The 25194-nt window shown below is 45.6% G+C and overlaps 1 non-coding gene across 1 annotated transcript; it reads right to left on the reverse strand.

Annotated features, from left to right (window-relative positions):
• Window positions 1-24737: 24737 nt before the first annotated feature.
• On the reverse strand, window positions 24738-24844 carry LOC147663646 (U6 spliceosomal RNA). Its single transcript, XR_015305261.1, has one exon. It is a non-coding gene; the product is annotated as a U6 spliceosomal RNA (small nuclear RNA).
• Window positions 24845-25194: the final 350 nt, after the last annotated feature.

Genomic DNA, 25194 nt, shown 5'->3' on the forward strand with positions numbered 1-25194 from the left:
CTTATTTATGACAAAAGTATGGCACACCTGAAGTCATCTTGATTGGAATAAAGTGTTAACACTTAAAACATTTAATTTGCAAAGGAACAAAATGAGGGGGTTCATTTTGCCATCGAAATTATGATTAGTGCTGAAGACAGAAAAATTAGGGCACATTCTGAGTGACTTCTCAAATCCTCTTATATTTCATTAAATTTAAAAGAATTCTGATATGCAGTCTCCCGAGAAGGCCACCAGAGACAAAAGAGCCCAAATGTAGCCCAAATATCAGCCAGATGTAGCCCAACTATAACCCAAAGACAGTAGTTAGGACCTAGTTTCCATTGGAAATCCGCAACATTCTATTGAGAATAACGTTGGCGCCGGTGGACGAATCTTTGCGAATTTCTCAAAGAAGGTGGCCTGCTCCGCTCCGCTCCTTCCCTGAAAGTTTGGGGGGGATTCGTCAAGTGGGGGCTGAGATAAAAGGGGTGTCCCAAAATGTGTTTTCCCCATGTTATTTTTCATAGGACGTTTAGACACGGCTACAGCTCGAACGGCTGAATGGATTTATAAGAAATTTGGCAGAAAGGTAGAGTCCGGCTCACAGATTACGCTTTTCTTTGAATGGTGTAAATCTGATCATTAGTTGCTGAGTAAAATTAACTTTGAAAAAATATATATTGGGCTACATTGGGCTATATATGTGTTAGAGCCCAAATGTAGCCCAATGTAGCCCAATGTAGCCCAAAGATGGCCACCAGAGACAAAAAAAACAAATGTAGCCCAAATATCAACCAGACATAGCTCAACTATAGCCCAATGACAGAATGTCCCAGAGTGTTCTAAAGAACAACTAGAGCGCTAACAGTCTTACTTATGACAAAAGTATGGCACATCTGAAGTCATCTTGATTGGAATAAAGTGTTAACACTTAAAACATTTAATTTGCAAAGGAACAAAATGAGGGTGTTCATTTTGCCATAGTAATTATGATTAGTGCTGAAGAAAGAAAAATTAGGGCACATTTTGAGTGACTTCTCAAATCCTCTTATATTTCATTAAAAAAATTCTGATATGCAGTCTCCCAAGATGGCCACCAGAGACAAAAGAGCCCAAATGTAGCCCAAATATCAGTCAGATGTAGCCCAACTATAGCCCAATGACAGAATGTCCCAGAGTGTTCTAAAGAACAACTAGAACGCTAACAGTCTTACTTATGACAAAAGTATGGCACACCTGAAGTCATCTTGTTTGGAATAAAGTGGTAACACTTAATACATTTAATTTGAAAAGGAACAAAATGAGGGGTTTCATTTTGCCATAGAAATTATATATATATATATATATATATATATATATATATATATATATATATGTATGTATGTATGTATGTATGTATGTATGTATGTATGTATGTATGTATGTATGTATGTATGTATATATATATATATATATATATATATATATATATATATATATATATACATATATATTCACTGAAAAAACCATAGGTTTTAAACCTGTTATAGTTAGGAAGTAGCATTTAAAAAGCTATGAAATTCACTGAAAAAACCATAGGTTTTAAACCTGTTATAGTTAGGAAGTAGCATTCAAAAAACCTATGAAATTCACTGAAAAAACCAAAGGTTTTACACACGTTATAGTTAGGAAGTAGCATTTACAAAACCTATGAAATTCACTGAAAAAACCATAGGTTTGACACATGTTATAGTTAACTGGACATTTTACTCATATAAAACCAATGAAATTCCCCCGTTATAGTTACTTCAGCTAACTATAACTCGCGCACCCGCAATGCACTGCTGATGACGTCTCATATTATATCACTGATGACATGGTCAGTGACATCACTCATGACATCACTGATGATATCTGAAATAACATCACTGATGAAATCACTGATGACATCATCCTTGTAAAAGAGTGGTAGACCTCCTCTCAGCGTAATATAACCTTTGATACGCACATTTAAAAATAGAAGCTAAAATGTTCAAAGCATGAGTGATGTAACATGTGATGTCATCAGCAGTGCATTGCGGGCGCGCGAGTTATAGTTAGCTGAAGTAACTATAACGGGGGAATTTCATTGGTTTTATATGAGTAAAATGTCCAGTTAACTATAACATGTGTCAAACCTATGGTTTTTTCAGTGAATTTCATAGGTTTTGTAAATGCTACTTCCTAACTATAACGTGTGTAAAACCTTTGGTTTTTTTCAGTGAATATATATATATATATATATATATATATATATATATATATAACTTGTGGAATGTAATTATGTGACTTGATGAATTAGTCAACAGATGATCTATATATATAAAATATGAATAAGTCTCAACGGATGCAATAAGATATTTAAATATGTGGAGTCGAGTTTTGGACAGCTTAAGCCCATTTATTTTATTTATTTTATTTTATTTTCTTGTAGAGCGCTAACATTCATCCCAGTGGGATATCACGGCGCTATGATTACTAAAGTACATGTACAGTTGGCATAGGCCAAGTTGGATTAGTCTGGATGGGGGAAGAGGAAAGTTTTAAGTTGTTTCCTAAATGCCAAGTGGCATTCTGTGAGTCGGAGGGCCATACGCAGTTCGTTCCACTTGATTGCAGCGATATGGGAAAAGGCTTGCTCACCCATCCTTGCTCTCTTTACCCGAAGGGTTCTTGCCCGTGCCGAGAATTGAGAGCGAAGGTTCCTGGTGGGAGCGTAGAACTGAATCCTGTTTCCGAGGATGAGAGGGCCTGTCTTGTGCAGTGCTCTATGTGTGATGCACATCATTTTAAAAGTTGCTCTTTGCTTCATTGGCAACCAATGGAGATCACGCAGACAGCTCTTGGCCGAGTCAAATTTTCTTTTCATACAGATGGCCTTGGCCGCTGCGTTTTGCACCATTTGGAGCTTGGTGAAGAGATACTCTGCCATGCCTACGAACAGGGAGTTTCCATAGTCCAGCCTACTCATCAAGAGACACTGGACTAGGATCTTTCTGCACTCTATTGGAATCCAGGGAAAGACTCTCTTAAGCATTTTTAGTATTGCAAAGCCTTTACCGCATATGGCGGCTACATGGGTTTGCATGGACAGGGAGGTGTCAATTGTAATTCCAAGATTCCTTGCTGTTGGTGTCGGAGCAGGTGGAGTGCCCAGGGCTTCTGGCCACCAGCTATCGTTCCACAGTTGAGTGCGACCTCCGAACAGCAGTATCTCTGATTTGTCTGCATTTAGTTTAAGGCAGTGCTTATGCATCCATTCAGCCAATTCGGAGAGACAGTTTAGTAGCCTTTCTTTAGGGTTGTTCTTTTCATCCAAGATTACAGTGAGTTGAGTGTCTTCGGCATAGGAGCAGATTTCGACACCCCACTTTCTGCCTATTCCAGCCAGGGAAGACACAAAAACGTTGAACAAAGTTGGGCTTAGCGAGGCCCCCTGTGGGACCCCGTATTTGATGTTCCGGCGTGGAGATGAGAACTTGCCCATGTGCACTGATTGTGATCTATCCGATAGGAAAGACCGCAGCCATCCCAGTGCACTGTCCCTAATGCCCCTAGATGCTAGGGTTTCCGGGAGCTGGTTGTGTGGGACGGTGTCGAATGCCGCCGAGAGATCCAGGAGTATTAGGGTAACTGTTTTCCCCTGCTCTACTTGCATTCTAATGTTATCCAGCATGGCCAAGAGTGTTGTTTCCGTGCTGTTGTTGGCCCTAAAACCCGTTTGTGTGATATCCAGCAGGTTGTTAGTTTCGAGAAAACTGGCCAGTTGCCTGTTGACCAGTTTCTCTCGGACTTTCGACAGGTAGGGAAGTTGGGATATGGGTCTGTAATTGGCCGGGTTGTTGATATCTAAGCCTGCTTTTTTTAGAAGGGGGGGGATTGCATGATATTAGAATGTTGTGGAACGATTTATTGTGGGTTATGCCCATTCATGGCAATAATGGAATACATCAGAATAAGATTCTAATTGTGTATAATTTTGATGTACATACATGACACCAAGTTCCATGACATTATACAACGCTGGTTAAATGCACGTTACAATATGGCGGCGCTTTAACGTCAAAGTGTTAGTCCTATGTTGATGTCCAAGAACGTGTACTCTTCAATGTTGAAATAAGCGCAATGGCCACCACGCCGACTGTTATACAATTGACGAAGGCTACACGCCGAAACACGTCTTGTTGATGTGCTGAAGGTTTCCGAATAAACATCTTTGAGAAACCACCCCTGTGTGTGCTGCAATCTATTACAGGCTATACCTGTAGGATATTTGGAGCTTCATACGATTAACGGGTACACCCCCGGTATGCAGGCACCAGCTCGAAGATGCGGCGGGCTGGTGTTTCTGGAGCTGTGATATATATATATATATATATATATATATATATATATATATATATATATATATATATATATATATATATGCATATTTATATGTATATTTTTAAATATATCAAAATATTTTTTTAAAAATATTTGTTATTTATATATATACACATTTTTATACTTATATATATATATTTTATATAGATATATCAATATTTTTTAATTACCATTTACACCCTAAAAACTAAACCCACCCTGATCCCTTAAAATACCCCTGCACCTCACAATCCTAACCCACCCTTACCCCTAAAAATAGTCCTTCACCCCAAAACCCCTAAACTTACACCTGTTCCCCAAAACCCAAACAATCCCTGAACCCTAAAAATACCCCTGCACCCCAAAGCCTAAACCCACACTGCCCCCTAAAAATACCCCTTAACTACAAAACCTAAATCCACTCTGACCCCCAAAATACCCCAGCATCCCAAAACCCAAACCCACCCTAACCCCTAAAAATGCCCCTGTACCCCAAAACCTTAATACCCCCAAAACCCTAAAAAATATCTTAGCACCCCAAAACCTAAATCCACCCTCCACCCTAAAAATACCTCCTGCACCCCAAAACCCAAACCCACCCTAAACCCTAAAAATGCCCCTGTACCCCAAAACCTTAATACCCCCAAAACCCTAAAAAATATCTTAGCACCCCAAAACCCCAAACCATCCTGAACCCTAAAAATACTCCCTGCACCCCAAAACCTAAACTCACCCTGTTCCCTAAAAAATATCTCCTTCACCCCAAAACTCAAACCCACCCTAAACCCTAAAAATGCCCCTGTACCCAGAAACTAAATACCCCAAACCCTAAAAAGACCCCAGCACCCTAAAACCCAAACCACCATGAACCCTAGAAATACCCCCTGCACCCCAAAACCTAAACTCACCCTGAACCCTAAAAATATCTCCTGCACCCCAAAACCCAAACCCACCCTAAACCTTAAAAATACCCCAAAACCCCAACCCACCCTGAACCCTATAAATACCCTCTGTACCCAAAACCAAAACTCACCCTGAACCCTAAAAATATCTTCTGCACCCCAAAACCCATACCCACCCTAAACCCTAAAAATGCCCATTTACCCCAAATCCTAAATCCACCCTCAACACTAAAAATACCTCCTGCACCCCAAAACGCAAACCCACCCTAAACCCTAAAAATACCCCTGTACCCCAAAACCTTAATACCCCAAACCCTAAAAAATACCTCAGCACCCCAAAACCAAACCCATCCTGAACCCCAAAAATACCCCCTGCACCCTAAAACCTAAACCCACCCTAAGCCCTCAAATATATCTCATGCAACCCTAAACCTAAATACCCCTTAAACCTAAAAATACCCAAGCACCCCAAAACCAAAACCAATCCCATGCTCTAAATATACCCTGTACACCCCATAACCCAAACCCACCCTGAACCCTTTAAATACCCCTGAACCCCAGAACATATACCCCTACATGCCCAAACAAAACCATATAGTTACCTTAAACTTAAAAACAAAAAAAATATATTATTTTACCATTCATGCATTTACAACGAATTTCGTTGTAAAAGCATGTGTGGTAAAAGCATATAAAATTTAAATGTATTGCCATGCGTTATCATGGTATTGCGGGGTACTGGTACTTTAATTATAATGGTATGAGGGGTGATGGTATGCGGGTCCATTGCCTCCAACCCTACAGTTCTGGAAATTGCCCTTGATTAGGTCTGTGATTATATTTTTCTTTTTTCTCCCCTCACTCTGAAGTGCCCTTCTCACTTTGCCCTCCCTTTGAGTTGGGCCTTTGCCTGCCATTGGCCCTTGCCCCCCTGTGCCCTTGATTCCTACCCCCAGTGTCCCCATTACCCCTGCAATTGTACCGTGACATGGTACTAAGAGCTTTACCCCCCACCTGGAGGAGATGACAACAAACACAACAAAGCAACAAATAAAGGAAGATAGCTTATCATCGCTAAGCTAGACCAGAACGAATGAACCTACATGGGGTGTTATCACTGTTCTTTCAGCATGCAAAATCTATCCTACATCTTATCCTACATCTCTTGTTGGCCTAGATTCTAGTTGCTATTTACCCTCTTCCTTAATTGAGAGAAGGAGGTCTTTGACCTGCTCTACAGACTGAAATATATACGATCTCTTCGCATTGTGGATGCAATCAAATGATCTCAAACTCAATGGTGAGAAAACCGAGGTCCTTTATACTTGGGAAAAACAAGGAACTCTGGGGCTCTCAACACATTGATGACTCGCTCAGTATGCACTTGCATGCTGTCAAGGTAGCTGCCACATGTTTTACCATCCTGAAGTGGCTAAAAAAATCATCTGAATGCTACCAGAGCCCACTCAGAAAATTGTAGTCCATGCATTGATCAGTTAAAGGCTGGACTACAGTAATGTTCTCTATCTGGGCTCAAACAAGGAAGTGACTCGCAGGCTGAGGATGGTCCAGAACTCTGCTGCAAGGCTTCTGTGCCTGGTTGCTAGAGCTACCTCTATCTCGGCCATCTACAAGACCTGCACTGGCTCAAATCAAGTTCAAAGCCCTGAGCTACATGTTTAAAATCAAAATAGGAGCTGCCCCTAAATACCTACAAACTCTGGTCCGTCCAGATGTCCCTCCTCGTAACCTCCGCTTATCCAGTCAGGGGAAGTTTTTCATTCCTAAAATTAAACTATCTCAGATGGGTGAAATGTCATTTGCATATCTTGGCCCCTCACTTTGGAATGCCCTGCCCATAGCTCTTCTAAACGAAATAGAATACGTCCAATTTTGCAAATCATTGATGACTTGGCTTTTTACCCAATAACCTGTAAGCCGCTTTTAAACATAGTCTCTGATCTGCTTCGGAGCCGGGAAACCATTTTTGGGTAGCTGCCGCGCCTTATAAATTAAATAAATAAATAACATCTCCCTTTAAATAGATCGATGGATCTTTCCTACAAAATCTTTGTGCTTTCGCCTACTAGAATAGGCATGTCTCAGTAGATTCTGAAAGTAAAATTCTCAGGAGAGGTGAACGATTTTTTGGGGAATTCTTGAGATAAAATTTGTTCTTTGATTCTGCAATTCCCGAAGTTAACTAGAATAGTTCTTGGAAATTTGGGATTTGATAGGTGAGTCGCTGGTACTGGATGGGCCCTATTGATAGTCAAGCCTTTTGCACTTTCTGGGAGAACTACTGTATGTTGAGTTGAACGCTGGTGAAAATATTCATTGAGGTGGCCCAATTGTTAACTAGTCTTCTGGCGCGCTAATTCTTGAGAGAGCATTATATCACATAGCTCGATTTAACGTGATTTCGATAGTAGCGGATGGTAAAGAGTGGGTGAACATCTCTGTCACTTCTCCCTCTGGTGTAGGTGATTCTACTGCAACCGCCAATGTACGGGTGTCGGATGACCCTGATTCTATTGCCACAGCGTAGGAAGCATCTCCAGTGGCTATTGACTGTGTGATGCCTGGCATTAGGAGGTTAGGCTTGGGCACCCCTTTCAACCCTCCCACAGAAAAGAGAGGGTATGTTCATTTTTCTATCTCCTGAGGCATGTCCTGTGGCTTGTGCTGGTGACCAAGAGTCTGCCGATCTGTACACACTCTACTGGGATCAGCTCCTACTTTGATTGTCACATCCACGGGAGGTGGGCTGTCCTTGTTGATATTCTTTATAAGATACATTTTGATCTTTCTAACCCGCAAGGCTCTGAGACTGGCTCTGTCAGGAGATGGAGAAGAAGTCAAGTGAGATTTGTGCCTTCGATATTTTGTTTTGATTGAGATTTCTTCCTCGTTGTAATGTCTTTATTTTTGCTGCTGTAGGATCTCTTGATCTGCACATCATTGAGTGCACCTCGCGGCGCTGTGCATTGCTGCTGCTGCTTATCAAGGCTACTTAGTGAGGGAGAGCACAGGAGTTAGCACAAGCTGGTCACAAGCTTCATCCACAATAGGCGGACCGCTTCCGCAGCCACCTTAGCTTCCTCCTCTCAAGGAGGAACCTAGAGCTCACCCTCGGAGCTGCCTAGTCCCTGTATTCCGGTTCTAATTCTATGCCTACTCTAATCCTCTACACTTGCTTTCGTTTTAGTTGAGCCAGTTTGGATGACCTTATATCGCTCTCTGATCTTCCCCGACCTCCCTATGGAATCTATCTCTCTGTGTGCTGCTAGGTACTAATGGCGGGACACAGTGCACAGGGCACAGGACATAAGCGTCTCGAGGGAGAAGAGAGAGCTAGTCAATTAATCCACCCCCTTTGCCCGAGACTCATTGGTCCACTGTATAGGTGGGGGAGTTAGGCCTTGTCTCTGGAGGCTGCTACCAGAGATATGCTAGCGTTGAGCCATTTTATGAGGGTTTCCAGACTGAAGGTTGTTGCGTTGTGGCCATGTGCAATACAGTTGGATCTTTTCTTGGCCACAGATCCACTTACTTGCGGAGCTGAACTGACTCTACTTACAAATCCTTCCATCTACTCCTTAGCTCAGCAAGAGAAAGACACGTCCTGCTTTTCCTCGTTGTCCTCCTTACCAGTGCCGTTACCAGTGCAATGCCAGAACAAGCGCCAGCACGAGTGCCCAAAGTGCACCGTGTGGCAGCACTCGTCTTAAGGAGCAATTACTCCTGGCACCCGACAGCCCTTTTGGCGGTTGCTGCTGTCTCGTGAAGCAAAACCATCCTTCTCCCCAACACTCGCAGATGTTCATGTTGCTATCAACGAGTCGGCCCAGAATCAGCTGCTTGCCCCTACTCCGGAAGCGAGAGCTCTCCCATGGAGCTTGGCGGGAGCTCTATGTGACCTGGCCACCTCCCGCATGGAGTAGAATAGCATAGAGTGGAATATCATAGAGTAAAATTGCGTAGAGCGGAGTAGCATAAAGTGGAGTGGTGTAGAGTGGAGTGGTGTACAGTGGAGTGGGGTTGAGTCAAATAGCATATAGTGAAGTGGTATGGAGTGGAATGGCGTCTAATGGACCAGCATTGAATGGAGTGGCATTGAGTGGAGTAGCATATAGTGGAGTGAAATACAGTGGAATAGTGTAGAGTGAAGTGGTGTACGGTAGAGTGGCGTAGACCTGGAATTGCATATAGTGGAATACAGTGAAGTAGTGTAGACTGCAGTGGCGTTCACTGGAATGGGGTTGAGTGTAACAGCATACAGTGGTGTTGTGTACAGTTGAGTGGTGTTGAGTGGAGTGGTGTCCAATGGAATAGCGTAGAATAGAGTGGGATAGATTGGAGTGGCATACACTGGAGTCGCGTAGAGTGGAGTAGCACACAGTGAAATAGCCCTGAGTGGAATAGTATATATTGGAGTAGTGTACCGAACTAACATACTGTGGAGTGGCGTACACTGAAGAGACATAGAGTGGAGTTGCATACAGTGTAATAATGCAGAGTACACCGGACGTAGAGTGGAGTTGTGTACAGTGCAATAGCGTAGAGTGCAGTGGTGTAGTGCAGAGTGATGTACAGTGGAGTGTCGTAGAATGTAATAGTGTATAGAGGAGTAGCATACAGTGGAGTGGCATATTGTATTGTGATTGTATTTATATAGTGCTTACTACCCCTGATGAGGCATCAAAGCACTTTTTGGCAAGTAGCACGATACTCCGGAACCAAAAAAGGATTAGTGGTTAGTTAGCATTGTGAGCATTTTACTTAATTTGAGCAGTGGAAATGTGAGTTTGTTAGTTGGATTGAATAGGATTATGGGGGGATAGAAAAAGGAAAGAGTCTGGAAAATGTTAATTGGGAGATCCTAGTAATAAGATGAGGTTTGGTATGAGTATAAGGAGAGACGGAGGAGGGAAGACCCTTTAGTAATGGATTAGGCAGATCATACTAGTAAAATTAGTTTTGGGATGAGTCAAAGGAAGGATATGTGAGGGAAGAATTCAGAAGGGTTGTTTGGGAGATCATAGTTTTAAAATGAGGTTTGGGGTTATCCAAGGAGGGATAGAGGAGGGAAGAATCTAGAAAGGGTTATTTTGGAGATCACAGTAGTAGAATGAGGTTTGAGATGAGTCAGAGAGTAGAGATAGAGGTTATATTGATAGAGGTAGAGAGTGAAATATAGGGGGGTGCATTTGAAAGAGTCAAAGTTTTAAAATAAAATGTTTTACAATAGGAGTAAAATAATAGATATACATATATATATATATATATATATATATATATATATATATATATATATATATATATATGTATTCACTGAAAAAACCATAGGTTTCACACCAGTTATAGTTAGGAATTAGCATTTAAAAAACCTATTAAATTCACTAAACAAACCATAGGTTTCACATCAGTTATAGTTAGCTGGAAAATTTTACTGACATAAAACCATTGAAATTCAACGTTATAGTTAGTTGGACTCACTATAACTTGCGTGTGTAATGCACTGCTGATGACGTCACATATTACATCACTCATGACATGGTCAGTGACATCACTCATGACATCACTGATGACACCATCCAGTGAATGTGTGGCTTTCTGAAAAAGAAATATATTTTATATATATGTATATGTAAAGATCGATGGAACAATAAATGTTTAAATAAGTGTGTAAATGGATGTTTTTTTAAAAAAAAATGATTGATTAACTGGCTTATTAAGTGTATCTTAGTGAATACATATATTAACGATTAATGTTTAAATATTTAAATATATGTATCAGTGTTTCACTTTGTGTATAAATGGCTGCATGGGTTGGTGAGTAGCTACATATGTGTGTATATAGATTATTAGATGTTTTTTTAGTATCCGTATGAGTGTCTGTATGGTTTGGTGGGAGTGTTACTTAGCACATAGATGCATCAATGACTGACTCACTGTATGTTTTTTGAAGACGGCATATGTGCAGGACTGTATCGGTGGATGAGTGTGCATATGCATGTGTTAGTGAGTGAATGACTGTCTCATTAGTGTCTTTATCAGTAAGTACATATGTTTTAATCTAGTGTATGTGAGTATTGATGTATATGAGTGAGTATATGTGAGAGTGAGAGATTGAAAGAGTTCATGTTTAAATATTTATGTGTTTCTATAAGTGATTGTTTAAGAGAGTAAGTATATGTAAGTTTCCTTAGAAGTAAGGTGGTAGAGTGTGTTTAGCTGTATATGCAAATAAATGGATGTTCAATAGTTTATTTGCATGTGTGAGTATGTGTGTGAGTAACGTTTGGATGACTGTCGGTGTGTAACAGGATGTATAGGTGTATCACTACATATGATGAGTGTATATATGTATGAGTGACTATATAGAACTGTTGGTGAATGAGTGAATGTGTATATAGATGGTGGAATTATTGAATTGGTTGTTGTAACTGGTATGGGTATCTCCATTTTTAAAAAATATCTAATTTATATTTTTCAATATGTGTTTTCATGGGTTACATTACAGTGAAAGGAGGTCTGTCACTCTGTCACAAGGATGATGTCATCAGTGATGTCATGAGTGATGTCACTGACCATGTCATGAGTGATGTAATATGTGACGTCATCAGCAGTGCATTACACGCGCAAGTTATAGTGAGTCCAACTAACTATAACGTTGAATTTCAATGGTTTTATGTCAGTAAAATTTTCCAGCTAACTATAACTGATGTGAAACCTATGGTTTGTTTAGTGAATTTAATAGGTTTTTTAAATGCTAATTCCTAACTATAACTGGTGTGAAACCTATGGTTTTTTCAGTGAATTTCATAGGTTTTTAAAATGCTAATTCCTAACTATAAGTCTCACTTTATAAGTAAGACTGTTAGCGCTCTAGTTGTTTAGAACACTCTGATACATTCTGTCATTGGGCTACAGTTGGGCTATATTTGAGCTATATTTTTTTTTGTCTCTGGTGGCCATCTTTGGGCTACATTGGGCTACATTTGGGCTACATTTTTGCTCTAACATATATAAAGCCCAATGTAGCACAATACATTTTTTTCCAAAGTTAATTTTCGTAAAAAGCACTTCAGAATAGGGCTACCTGTCCCTACAATTTCCCTTTTTTTTTTTTGTGCGCTCCTGATGCGCGCCCTGGGGAGCGCCCCGAAAAGCATACTTCTATAAAGCGCCCCGAGGCGCGCTCCGGGGAGCGTCCCGAGAGCGCTAATATCGCGAACGAAAACATGATCGTGACGTATCGCGTAGCCGCGTCCGGGTGATACGCACGGCATAAGCGCACCCGGAAGCACTCGAGCGAATACGATCGCGCAACGTAGGCGTCTGATACGCTTACGCGGCGCGCCTCCGGCCGCGCCCCGCGGCGCATCGCTTAAGCGCGTTGGGTCATGTGACCAGAAAATAACACTTTTCATTGGTTCATAACAGTTTTGGTTTCATAATGATGAAGCCCATGGTCATGTGACCTGTAAATAACACTTTTCATTGGTTCAATAATTATTTTTTTCTAAATTTAGAGAAACCCACCCATTTCTCTCACTATTGATTTGCACTTGGAGAGAGCAAGAGGTGTTTTGTGAATTTTGAACTCATTACTTTCCTGATCTACAGCAGTGACTGCAAGGGAGTCATCCAGCAGTGATTCAGATGGATTTGTGCAAGAGGACCCTCCTCACCAGAAAACAAAGAACCACTTCATCTGGAAATTTTATGACATCCCTGAAGGACAAAAAAAAGTTAATGCAAGTAAAGTAACTTGTAAAATATGTGGAAGTATTTTATCCAGAGGCAATCCTCTAAAAAAAATACAGCTTTGGAAATGCCAATTTAATTAGGCATGTCAAAAGAAGACACCCCAACAATTACTCCAGGGAGAGTGTCAGGGAGCTGGCAGAGAAGGCACGAAGAGATGGCAGCAGCACCTCCACTGGTGGAGCAACACCTTCAGGTTCAACACATGCAAGAATGGTCCCTAACGTCCAGCCGGTATTTGCAGGAATAAAATTTTTATGCAAGGACTGTGAAGAACTACTCTGTTACGGGGAGCAGAGCGTTGAACTCATTGCAATAAAGAAACAGGAACACCAATGCTCTCCCCGTCCCTAAATTTTCTCATTTTTTTGCTCCTGTTGAGCATTTTTTGAATCACTGTTTTTGTTTTTGCCCTGTAAAAAATCCAAAAAAAATATCAAATCGTTTCAAAAAGTATAAAAAAAATATAAAACAACAAAAACAAAAAAAAAGTTCTTTTCAGAACTACCTCCAATTTATAAAAAAATGCTATTTTTTTTTTAAAAAAGTGTCATTCTTTTTCTCAATCGTACGCTCACCGGTGCACGTACCAGGTGCTCCCCCGGCACAAATTTAAAAAAATAATAATTTTTTGCCCCGTACGGCCCTTTTATGACCCCCACATCAAACCTAGGGGGTCGGGGGGTGTACCCTGCCCCCTTTTGCTCATTTCCCCCTTTGATTTTTACCACTTCAATCCTACCGAGGTACAAGATGGCGGCCGCTGTGGACTGTTTCGAATGTTTACAGACACCTGAGAGCCAATCAGCTTTCCGTACGCAAGTCGCGTGGCGCGCTTTGAGCGCTCCCCGGCGCGGCTCTAGATATATATATTTTTTTTAACCTAAATTACTCAAAATCCATTGGAGCACATATCTCGAGACATAGCAAAGGCACATCGGGCTACCAGTCCCTACAATTTTGACAAATTAGGTGGAAATCCATTCAGCCGTTCGGGCTAAAAATTGACCGCCCTATGGAAATTAAGATGGGGAAAACGCGTTTTAGGACCCCCTTTTATCTCGGCCCCCGCTTGACGCATTCCCCCGAAACTTTCAGGGAAGGACCGGAGCTCCACAAGGCCATTTTGAGGAGATTTTCATGCAGATTCGTCAACTGGCGCCAAAGTTATTTCAAATAGAATTTTGAGATTTAACATTGAAAAAAATCCTAACTATAACTACCTACTGGCGACCGCCAGTAGGTAATATATATATATATTTTTTTAATGTATTAAGAAATTACTCAACTGCAACTCTGAGTACACCATCTATTGCCTCACTTGTCCCTGTGGAAAACGCTATATAGGCAGCACCATCAAGCCTACTAAGATGCGAATTCTGGAACATCTTCGGGCAATAGTTAACAGGGATAAGGCATACCCTGTAGCGAGACACTTCGCTGAGTTCCACAAAAGCGACAGGGATCTGTTAAGCTTTTATTGTATTGACCAGGTGGAACGCAGCGAAAGGGGTGGTGACAGAGAAAAAAGACTCCGCACTTTAGAGTCAAAATACATAATCGGGTTAAAAACTACAGTTCCCTGGGGATTGAACAACAATGAGGAGATGTGGGTGCATCTGGAATAACAACTATGTATTGTGTAACATCAAACAATTCCTACACTTCTCAGTCAGGCCTTGCTGTTCCGCACTCTCTATGAGACCTTTGCATCCCAAACCCCCCTTTTTTGAATCTTTGCCCATTCAGGGCGAAATTGGCTGTGCAAATTGAGAAGGGGTACATTAGCCCATCCAGGGCGCAAATCTGATAAAGTATAACTGCCTATATGTGTTAACAATGTGGAAAATATAACATTAGTGAGACAGAACACTCACATCACAATAGGCAGGATATACCTGTGTTTGACGAAAATGAATCATGCATGCACTTTGGATAAATTCATTCATTGCTTACCTAATGTTTTTAAATTCGCACTGAGCACTTTATGTCATTTGTACGCCATGAAATGTTTACAATTTTGCGATATGTGCACATTACAAGATGGCTGCCAAGAAGTGTATTTCGAAAATAGTCAACCGTCATTGATGTCCATGACGAGTCGGCTTTAAATGGCGTTTTGTATTGTAACACGGGTGAACACTGACGAAGCCTTCGGGTGAAACGCGTCTGTTGTGGGGTTAGGGGCTCGAATTAAATAATTTTTGGAAACCGAAGGTATGGTGTGCTGGTCTTCTGTCTAGCCTGACTGGAGTGGACTGTTTTGTGAATATATATATATGGCTGAGATACCCGCCACCCCCTCTCAACACAATCCCCAAGGATGGGAAACCGGAAACGGTTCTGAACTTTTGGAAGGCGGGAGGGAGTGACCCTCCCGGCCGTATTTATTAAAATATGAAACAAAATCAAAACATTAAAATAACAGTTTCATATTATGTACAATTTCATTTCCACATTACGATGTTTGGCTAACCTTAACAGATCTCTAATACAAAGGTTCTCCTAGCCGAACTAACATCCTACAAAACATTTGACTTGAAATTGTACATCCTAACGTTAAGGGCCAACGGCAAGGTCGTAACCGGTGTCAGATCCCTAAACCAGAAATGCCCCCCTCACTTGTGAGGGGAGCGACCGCACAGAGGCGTACCTCAAGTGCATCTACCAATTTCCCTTTGACTTGACGGGGGCCCCAATGAACTCGACGCCATTTAACAGTCGTCCGAGGACTCGTGTGAGGTGTCTAAAAGGTAGCGTAAACCCCCTCCCAAACCCCACACAACTTACCCCATCTGCCGTCGCAGATGTCCTGGCCCCGGGAAATTCCCCAGGAGGGCCCGTAGCCCCTCCTATCCAGGAAGGGGTCTTGACCGCCTTTCCTTTCCTTCCGGCGGCCCATCCTTAGAAGGGACCGCCTCCCCGTTGAGGGGCCAATGGCCACCTCCCCCGAGCGCTCCCATCCGTAATGGGTGACGCCCCCCCATAGGGATCTTCCAATTACTGCTCACCGATCATGACCTTACCCCCCGACCAAAATAAATACGACAATTTACCTAAAATCACTAAATTACAAAAAACAACCATAACTATTACAAGTATGATTACTGATCAACACTAGTGCAGAATTACTTTATTTGAAAAACATACTGAAAATGACCATTCTTTATTGCATACTCAAAATATCACGACAATCATCACAACCTGCAAGAAATAGAGTTACCACATCAAAACTTTATTTAAAACAACTAGCTGTCCTCAGGGGCTGGTGGGTGGGTCAAAATTGGCTCTTCGTTCCGTCTCGAGCTCATGTGCAGCGGGGAGGTGCAGCTTCAGAGCACAGGAACAAGAGGATGCTTTCTTGGCTTGTTGCTCCTTTTATCCGTCTTCGGGCGGGCATAAACCCGCCCCCGCCTGCCTCCGAGGGCGTGGCCGGCCGCGTCAGTGTCTAGGACAACCCACTCCAGGGCGGGAAAAGGCGCGCCCCGGCTACGCCGCTTCGGGCATACCAGCCGAGACTCGCCACCCGTCCAAGATGGCTTCCCGGGGGGATCGGGGTACTCCACCATACGTTCGGGGGGACCGAATGGTCGCCCCTTTCCATATGGCTGAGATACCCGCCACCCCCTCTCAACACAATCCCCAAGGATGGGAAACCGGAAACGGTTCTGAACTTTTGGAAGGCGGGAGGGAGTGACCCTCCCGGCCGTATTTATTAAAATATGAAACAAAATCAAAACATTAAAATAACAGTTTCATATTATGTACAATTTCATTTCCACATTACGATGTTTGGCTAACCTTAACAGATCTCTAATACAAAGGTTCTCCTAGCCGAACTAACATCCTACAAAACATTTGACTTGAAATTGTACATCCTAACGTTAAGGGCCAACGGCAAGGTCGTAACCGGTGTCAGATCCCTAAACCAGAAATACCCCCCTCACTTGTGAGGGGAGCGACCGCACAGAGGCGTACCTCAAGTGCATCTACCAATTTCCCTTTGACTTGACGGGGGCCCCAATGAACTCGACGCCATTTAACGGTCGTCCGAGGACTCGTGTGAGGTGTCTAAAAGGTAGCGTAAACCCCCTCCCAAACCCCACACAACTTACCCCATCTGCCGTCGCAGATGTCCTGGCCCCGGGAAATTCCCCAGGAGGGCCCGTAGCCCCTCCTATCCAGGAAGGGGCCTTGACCGCCTTTCCTTTCCTTCCGGCGGCCCATCCTTAGAAGGGACCGCCTCCCCGTTGAGGGGCCCATGGCCACCTCCCCCGAGCGCTCCCATCCGTAATGGGTGACGCCCCCCCATAGGGATCTTCCAATTACTGCTCACCGATCATGACCTTACCGCCACAGGCCGGATAGTTGACCGGCTATCCGGACCCCCCACAACAAATCCTGCCTAAAGGTCATGGTTTAAACTCTTTAGCCAAGCTATGAGGTCACCTATGAGTAACTCATTGCCCACCCGGGACAAATGAACCCCATCCCCCAAATACATACTGTCCCCCTTGATACAACCATGCGGAACAGAATGCAGTGTCCTTGAACGAAACAATCTACTCAATTTGTTATTTACTTTCTTTACTGAATGATTCAGAGCAGAAACCGAATTAGCCCCCCGCCACACTTTCCGTGGAATCATATGGGACCATGCAATTGTGCACCCTGGAACTCTTCTTGCCAACCAACTTACTGTGGCGAGCATTGCCTCAAGAAGAAGTCGTCTACCAGTGGCCACCAAATCGTTGCCCCCAAGATGGACTATGATTATAGACGGCGGTGACCTTGTCCGCCCTAACAAACCCTCGAAAAAGGATTGAAACTGGTCAATACAGAGCCCGCCCCTTCCGTAGAAGGTCACCCTGTACCCGTATTCCCCAGCCACGTGAATCATGTCACCTGCTTTGAATACGTCCGCGGCACGCCTCACGTATGAGTGGCCCACGACCCACACCTCCTTTTTCGCAGCCGGTGATGTCTGACCGCTGATCCCCAGGTGTCGGGTCGACTGCACAGTCCGCCCCGCCTCGTAAGCTTGCGCAACTGAAAACCAAACAAAAACAAGAAACGTGAGTACATCATTACAGCTTCACAACATGTGCAACCGCACATACCTTTTATAACAGTTCGAGGACCAACGCCCCAACCGTTTTATTTCTTCAACACTCAGACCCCTGGCTGTAGCCTCAGTAGCAGCCCCTATCCGAAAGGAATGGGTCCCGAACTCGCCGGGGTTCAAGCCCGCGGCCGAAATCGACATCGCAAGCACCCGCTGGAACTGAAACCTCGTCAGTGGGGTGGCGTCAGCGTGTCTCAACAAGGTCCCCCCCCATGATGCCACCCTCTGCGCTAAATATTCCTCTACGCAAACAACAGGGCATATGGAAGACCCGGGAATCCTCTGAATGATTATACAGTCCCCAATTGCGCCCTGATCGGTTTTGGACCTAACTAACGAGACCGTCATCGTCTCCACCTTGACCTGAATGTGCTCCCGGCACAGTCCCCCCATCGTATCCTGCTTGTTCTTCGCCACTAGTTCGCTTACCCGCATAGCCCCATGGAATGCTAGCGCAAATGCGGCTCGGAATAACACTGTTTCATACTGGGATGAACACGTTGCAGGGAGTACGGACAATAACAGGGTCAACCTATCCCGACCTATCGGGTGCCTCTCATCTACTCTGCGACCCTCAAGGCGTTGCCACCCACGTAGCGCTTTCTGCACCACAAAAGACGCTGTCGGGTCCTGGATCCCATGAGCCCTTGCCATAAAGGAAATGGCGGCCCGATGCCTCTGGGCCGTAGCTACTGATTTGCCTGCCTGATGTAAAGACAGCAAAAATTTTACGACAAGCTCTTCCTGTCCCCAAAGCTCCCCCCCAGCAGAACCCAAAAAGGACAAATAGGAACGGAACGCCCCTTCATATGCCTTCCTTGTCCTGGGTGCTAAACTCTCTCCCACGAGGTTTTGTAGTTCGGGGCACCGAGAGACCAGAGAGCTTCGGGAAAAGGGTGCTGCCACCGGGTCCGCTGTGGGCAGAAAACCCCAGAAGGCCTGCATACGGAAACGAGAAAGCGCATCAGCCGCTTGGTTCAGTACCCCCGGGACATGTCTTGCCCTAAAGAGCACATTCAACTGCATACACAATAACACAATTTCTTTGAGCAGTCTCAGAATCCATTTGCAACGTGCTGCCTGACTATTGTTACACTCAACCACAGTCATGTTATCAGACCAGAACACCACAGAGTGATCCCGAAACCCCGGCCATGTTTTCAAGGCCACCAAAATAGGGAAGAGTTCAAGAAAAGCAATGTTACTCGTCAGCCCGCACTCGTGCCACCATGACGGCCATTTCTGAGCCGACCATTGTGTACCAAATATGGCACCAAAACCTACACTCCCCGCCGAATCTGTCCAAAGCCCCAGCTCCTCGGAGGACACCGCCGGTTTGTTCCAGACAATTCGACCATTGAAATCCGCCAGAAATGCCAACCAAATGCGCATGCCCTGGCGAACCTCTGCCGAGAGCCTCGTGCGGTGATGTCCTTCCTTCAGGCCGACCATGGCTTGTGCAATCGAGCGGGAAAAGGGGCGGGCCATTGGCATTACTCTCAGGGCAAAATTCAACTGACCCACCACCTGTTGCAATTGATGCAGGTTTACTTTCGTCGCACGAATACATGTTTCAAGGGATGTCCTGAATTTTAACACTTTTTCCCTGGGTAATCTAAAACAACCTTCTTCCGAGTCGAGCTCGATCCCCAGAAACTCGAGCAAAGTTGAGGGACCCACAGTCTTACCTGGCGCCAATGGCACACCAAAATGATTCATTAAGACACAAAATTCATGTAAGGCCTGTCCACATTCAGGATCCCCGGCTGCCCCCAAAAACAGAAAGTCATCGAGATAATGCATAACTTGCTGAAAACCCGTCTTCCTTGTGAATACCCATTGCAGAAAACAACTGAACTTTTCAAAATAGGCACAGGATATAGAGCACCCCATTGGCATACATCTATCCATGTAATAGCGACCCTGAAACATAAAACCAAGGAGACGCTGATCGTCTGGGTGCACCGGGAGCAACCGGAACGCTGACTCGATGTCTGATTTTGCCATCAGCGCCCCGGGCCCCAGGCAATTCAACATGGCAACGGCCTCATCGAAAGATGCGTACCGCACCGAACACACTTCCGGGTCTATCGCTTCATTCACGGAAAGACCACGTGGGGCTGACAAGTTATGTATCAGCCGAAACTCACCCGGGTCCTTCTTGGGGACCACCCCTAGAGGGGAACAAACAAAGTTAGCAACCGGTGGCAAATCAAATGGACCGGCGACACGACCTCGAGTCACCTCCTTACCAATCTTTACCTGTACCACCGCCGTATGCTGCAAGACTGACAGTTGATTCTTACAGTTTGCTACACCCTGAAAATCCCCCACTGGGATGCGGAAACCATATGAAAACCCGTCACGCAACACCCCAGCGGAAGCATGATCCGGGTATTCGTTGAGCCAAGGAATCATTGCCATGGTATCAATCGGAGTAGGTAAAGGCGCCCCTCGGACTATTTCAGACCTGTTTGGCGCTTCCCCTACCACCATTATCACCCGTTTTGGCTCTGCACATGGACTCAGGATGGGATGGCTGCCCACACCCCCCATATTCATGTCTGAACTTGCATGACCCCTGGGGCCTCGTACATTTTCCCCTGTTAAAATTCCAACAAATCCCTCTTTTACCTGCGTTGCCACTCGACTTCGAGTGGTGCTCGTTACCTGCACCCGTCCGAAAGGGTGTCCCAGAGGATTGGCGGGAAGATTCACCCCCGTTACTCCCTGACAATGGCACTTTTAACATTCCTGAACTCTCCATTTTCTGCCATGAAACGGAGTCGAAACAATCCCATGTTAGATCTGGGTCGTGCTCCTTAGATTTTCTAAAAATATTGTCATAACAGAACCACTGATTGCCCCCGTACGACAGGGAATACTCCATGATACGTGACTGATAAATAGGGAACTCGGTCAGCAACTCGGGCCTGCGCTCGCCCACGATGGAGGTAAAAATGCCCCACGCTCTGCCCCAAGTACCTATGTTTTCGTCAACCTTAAAGGCGGCCATTTTTGCGCGCCACACACTCGGATGCATGAGCTCCTTTTGGCTCTTAACATGCACCATCTCGTAATGGTCGGTAAGCAAAGAAAAAATGTTCACATACTTATTCGCCCAAATCTTTTCCTTAATTTCCAGTGGAACATGCTGAGCCACCCTCTCCCTTCGTGAAGGTACAGACCCCTCCCCCGCGATCGGCAATGGCCGCTTACCTGAACCAGATGCTGCATTTGCTGCCGAACTTGGGCCTGCTGCATTTTCCGCCGCCGGAACTGGCGGGGTAACAGAAGATGGTGCCTTCGCAGTCTCTCTAGATTCCCGCAGTTGTCTCATTACTGCCCGGGTGTCGTCAGCCGTGGTGTCCTCACTATCTTTTCCCAACCACGCTGCTAATTGCGCCGCTAACTCGGGAGGCATATCTTCCCCGTTCACGGGGGTGACCACCACTGGGATCGGATGCCCCTCCTTCGGAACCGGGGTTGGCTCCTCAAGTGGGGTATCGGGAACCGGGGTTTCCCCCCCAAGTGCCCCCATTTTGGACCTCTTGCCTCTCCCACCAGGGACTACTCCTGGCAAAGCTGGTCCGATGACTCGCTTCGGTCCTCCCTCCCCGTTCTTAGCCGCCATCTGCTTCTTCACATCGGCTACCTCCTTTATGAGCATGCGGAGCATCTGATCGGTACCGACCCGCTTTCCGACCTTCTTGCCTGGCATTCTCAAACGAAGATATCTGTAAAACAAAGAGAAAGATTACAACGCTCAAAATTGGCTCTTCGGTCCGTCTCGGGCTCACATGCAGCGGGGAGGTGCAGCTTCAGAGCACAGGAACAAGAGGATGCTTTCTTGGCTTGTTGCTCCTTTTATCCGTCTTCGGGCGGGCGTAAACCCGCCCCCGCCTGCCTCCGAGGGCGTGGCCGGCCGCGTCAGTGTCTAGGACAACCCACTCCAGGGCGGGAAAAGGCGCGCCCCGGCTACGCCGCTTCGGGCATACCAGCCGAGACTCGCCTCCCGCCCAAGATGGCTTCCCGGGGGGATCGGGGTACTCCACCATACGTTCGGGGGGACCGAATGGTCGCCCCTTTCCATATATATATATATATATATATATATATATATATATATATATATATATATATATATATATATATATCAATTCCAGTCTCCCGTGTGGCGGAGATTATCTTTCGGAAATATACCACACGTTTTGTAAATCAATCCAGTTTATTTTCTTATTTTCAGCAAGCCAGCAACACCTTACGCGTTTCGTTCTCTACGGAGACCTTGCTCACAGGTAAACTGCATCAACATTTTTTACATTTTTAAACAAAGTGGAAGTGCTTTCATGTTACATCATTTCCTGTTCACTACACAGGATTTATGGGACATGTAGTTCACTTTAGAAACCTTGGTTATTGCTTAAATACATTTGTTGTTTTAAATCACTCTTTTTCCGTGCATTCTCACTTCAGCATAATCATAACCAGGTTATCATTTGAACTCATTACATTATTCAAAATTAAGATCGTGAATTAACTCAACATAAGCGTAGTAAACTCAACTTAAGTCCACAATTGAGGCCCTCCAGTGGGCATTCGTGATCATTATTTTATCCAATATCAAATTAATATGATGATCATCTATCAACAAAGCCCCCCAGTGGGCATACATGATTGTTTTCAATTCAATATACAAAGGTACTCAATGTCGTTCTCAGTTTACAACTCATTACATCCATTTGTATCCCCCTAATCCAAAGGGAATTTCCCATTTCATTGAAATGAGTCCAGAACCACAAAGTAATATATGCACCCAGTTATATACATGTCCCCGAAAGTGCAAAAGTTAAGTGAGTAAAATTCAAGGTAAGTTTGGTAATGCCCCGGTTACTTACCGGTAATCTTCATTACTCCGAGTATAGTCTTCCTCGCCACATGATTTACATAGTGAGCTTTAGCTCCACAACAGAACCCTCCAAAGCAAAAAGAAACTACCTCCCACCCCCTCCCAACATGGCCGACCAGTCCCACCTGACCTCTATAAGAGGCGGGCCGGCCCAACCAATCAGCCTGATCTACCAAGCAAACAATGAAGCCGATAGCCAGACAGGGAGGGGGGGAGGGAACTCATGTGGCGAGGAAGACTATACTCGGAGTAATGAAGATTACCGGTAAGTAACCGGGGCATTACCTCCTCGTTAGTCTTCCTCGCCACATGATTTACATAGTGAGCAAATACCCAAGCCAACAAGGCTTCATTGACCACCATAACCACAACACCACATGGTGATGCAGAGAAACCAACCCAAGGTTGATGTAAACAACTGAAAGGAAAACAGGGCCCACAGGAAACCTGAAATCAAGACCTCCAGGAAAAGGAGGCCAACCAGGAGTCGCAGCTCCAGCACTCCGAACGGCCCCAGCGAAGTCCCCCCCGGGACCGCTAGAGACCCACGTACCAGGCGGGTGATGACCACGCCGAAGTCAGACAAAACTCCACAGAGGAGACACCCACTAAGGGGGCCCAGGGAACAGAGCCACACCTCGCAGACCGACCCTGGGCCCCCGCCGGATCCACCGAACCCAGCGAAGCGTAGGGAAGGATGCCAGCCTGTGTAAGCCCGCGAACCATGGGGGAACGAGGGCAAGTGGCCCGAACGAAACGGGTGTTATGGCTGAGTGGACAGTGGGATTTGTACCTGTGACCTTGAGGTCAAACACAGTCCCCTGCAGTGCAGTTAGTCCACTGAGCCACCAGACCCGGTTACCCCCCAAAGGGCATAACACAGGTCCTCCCACCGGGAAAGGAAAAACGTGCGGCTAAGAGAAGCCAAAACAGCACGCCGAACAACCCGCCCGGACAAGGGAGGAACCCCGCTGGTCGGAAAAAGCGGGAAGACACCACCCGAGTTCGAGGCCCCCGGGAAAGGACCCCGGGAAGGACACGGGGGACAAGCCGGAGGGGCAACCCCGTCCGGCAAAACCCGCAAGTAGGGCGGGGAGCGGAGGAACGACCCCCGCACGCCCATCCGCCCGGCAGACACCATCGCCACCAGGGAAACCTGACAGGCTAGGAACCGCCACCGAGGGCCGGATCCCAAAAGGGCGGGCCCCGAAGAGCTCGTAGAACGAGAGAGGGAGTATGCAAGTGTATTGCGATGTGCCTGGCGCACGTATCGCCCAAAAGGCAACAAGGCGCGTGCCTCGGGAACCCGACCAGGTATTCCCTTGCGAGATCTCTCATCCAGGTACCAACCAGGCCCGACCCAGCTTAACTACTGAGATCGGACGAGAACAGGCGCCTTCAGGGCGGTACGACCGTAGGCTGCAGGATACAAGGTGAGAGTCAGGCATCCCGCCACAAGGGGCCCAAGTGGAGAATAAGCAAGCATCTGCCCAGAGATGCAGAGTGTGAGCCCGTGAGACGAGTAGGCACCGGCATGAGACTCCTCGAGTTCATGGAAGCATTGAAGCCCAAGACCCACCGTTAGGCGGGGAATTGAACTCAGGTCCAGGACCACTCTCAGCTACCGGGACTGCCGTCTCCAACCCCTGAGCTACACGTCTCCACTAACATGGAACGCTCCACGAATCCTGCGGGACCTCCTTGTGCAGGAGCCGTGCCAATCTACTCTGTATCTTTCCAAATATGTATACGTGCTGCCGAAGCGAGCACTGGAATGCCTGCGGGAGCCCAGCAGCAAAGCCACAACCCCCGAGCCAGCAGCGTCCTCCGCTCCAGACCCAGGCCTGCACAAGGAGGCAGGCCAGCCGACAAGAGCCGGCTCAACACCGACGCCGAGAGCGGGGGACCCAACCACTGCCCGGGAAGATCCGGGATCGGCCAGGAGGCTTGAATCGCCAGCCCGGTCAAAGGAGAGGGAACCCGGGGCGGTGGACCCCGCCGGGAACCAAAAACAGGAACGCCCCCACTGCAACGTTCCAAACAAGGCCATGCGCCGCCGGGCGTCCATGAGCACCCCGGCCCTGCCCAAGCGCCACCTGCAGAGGAACCGCGATCGCAGA

Source organism: Lissotriton vulgaris, unplaced genomic scaffold (genome assembly GCF_964263255.1).
Source record: "Lissotriton vulgaris unplaced genomic scaffold, aLisVul1.2 SCAFFOLD_8545, whole genome shotgun sequence".
In the NCBI taxonomy this organism is placed as follows: Eukaryota; Metazoa; Chordata; class Amphibia; order Caudata; family Salamandridae; genus Lissotriton; species Lissotriton vulgaris.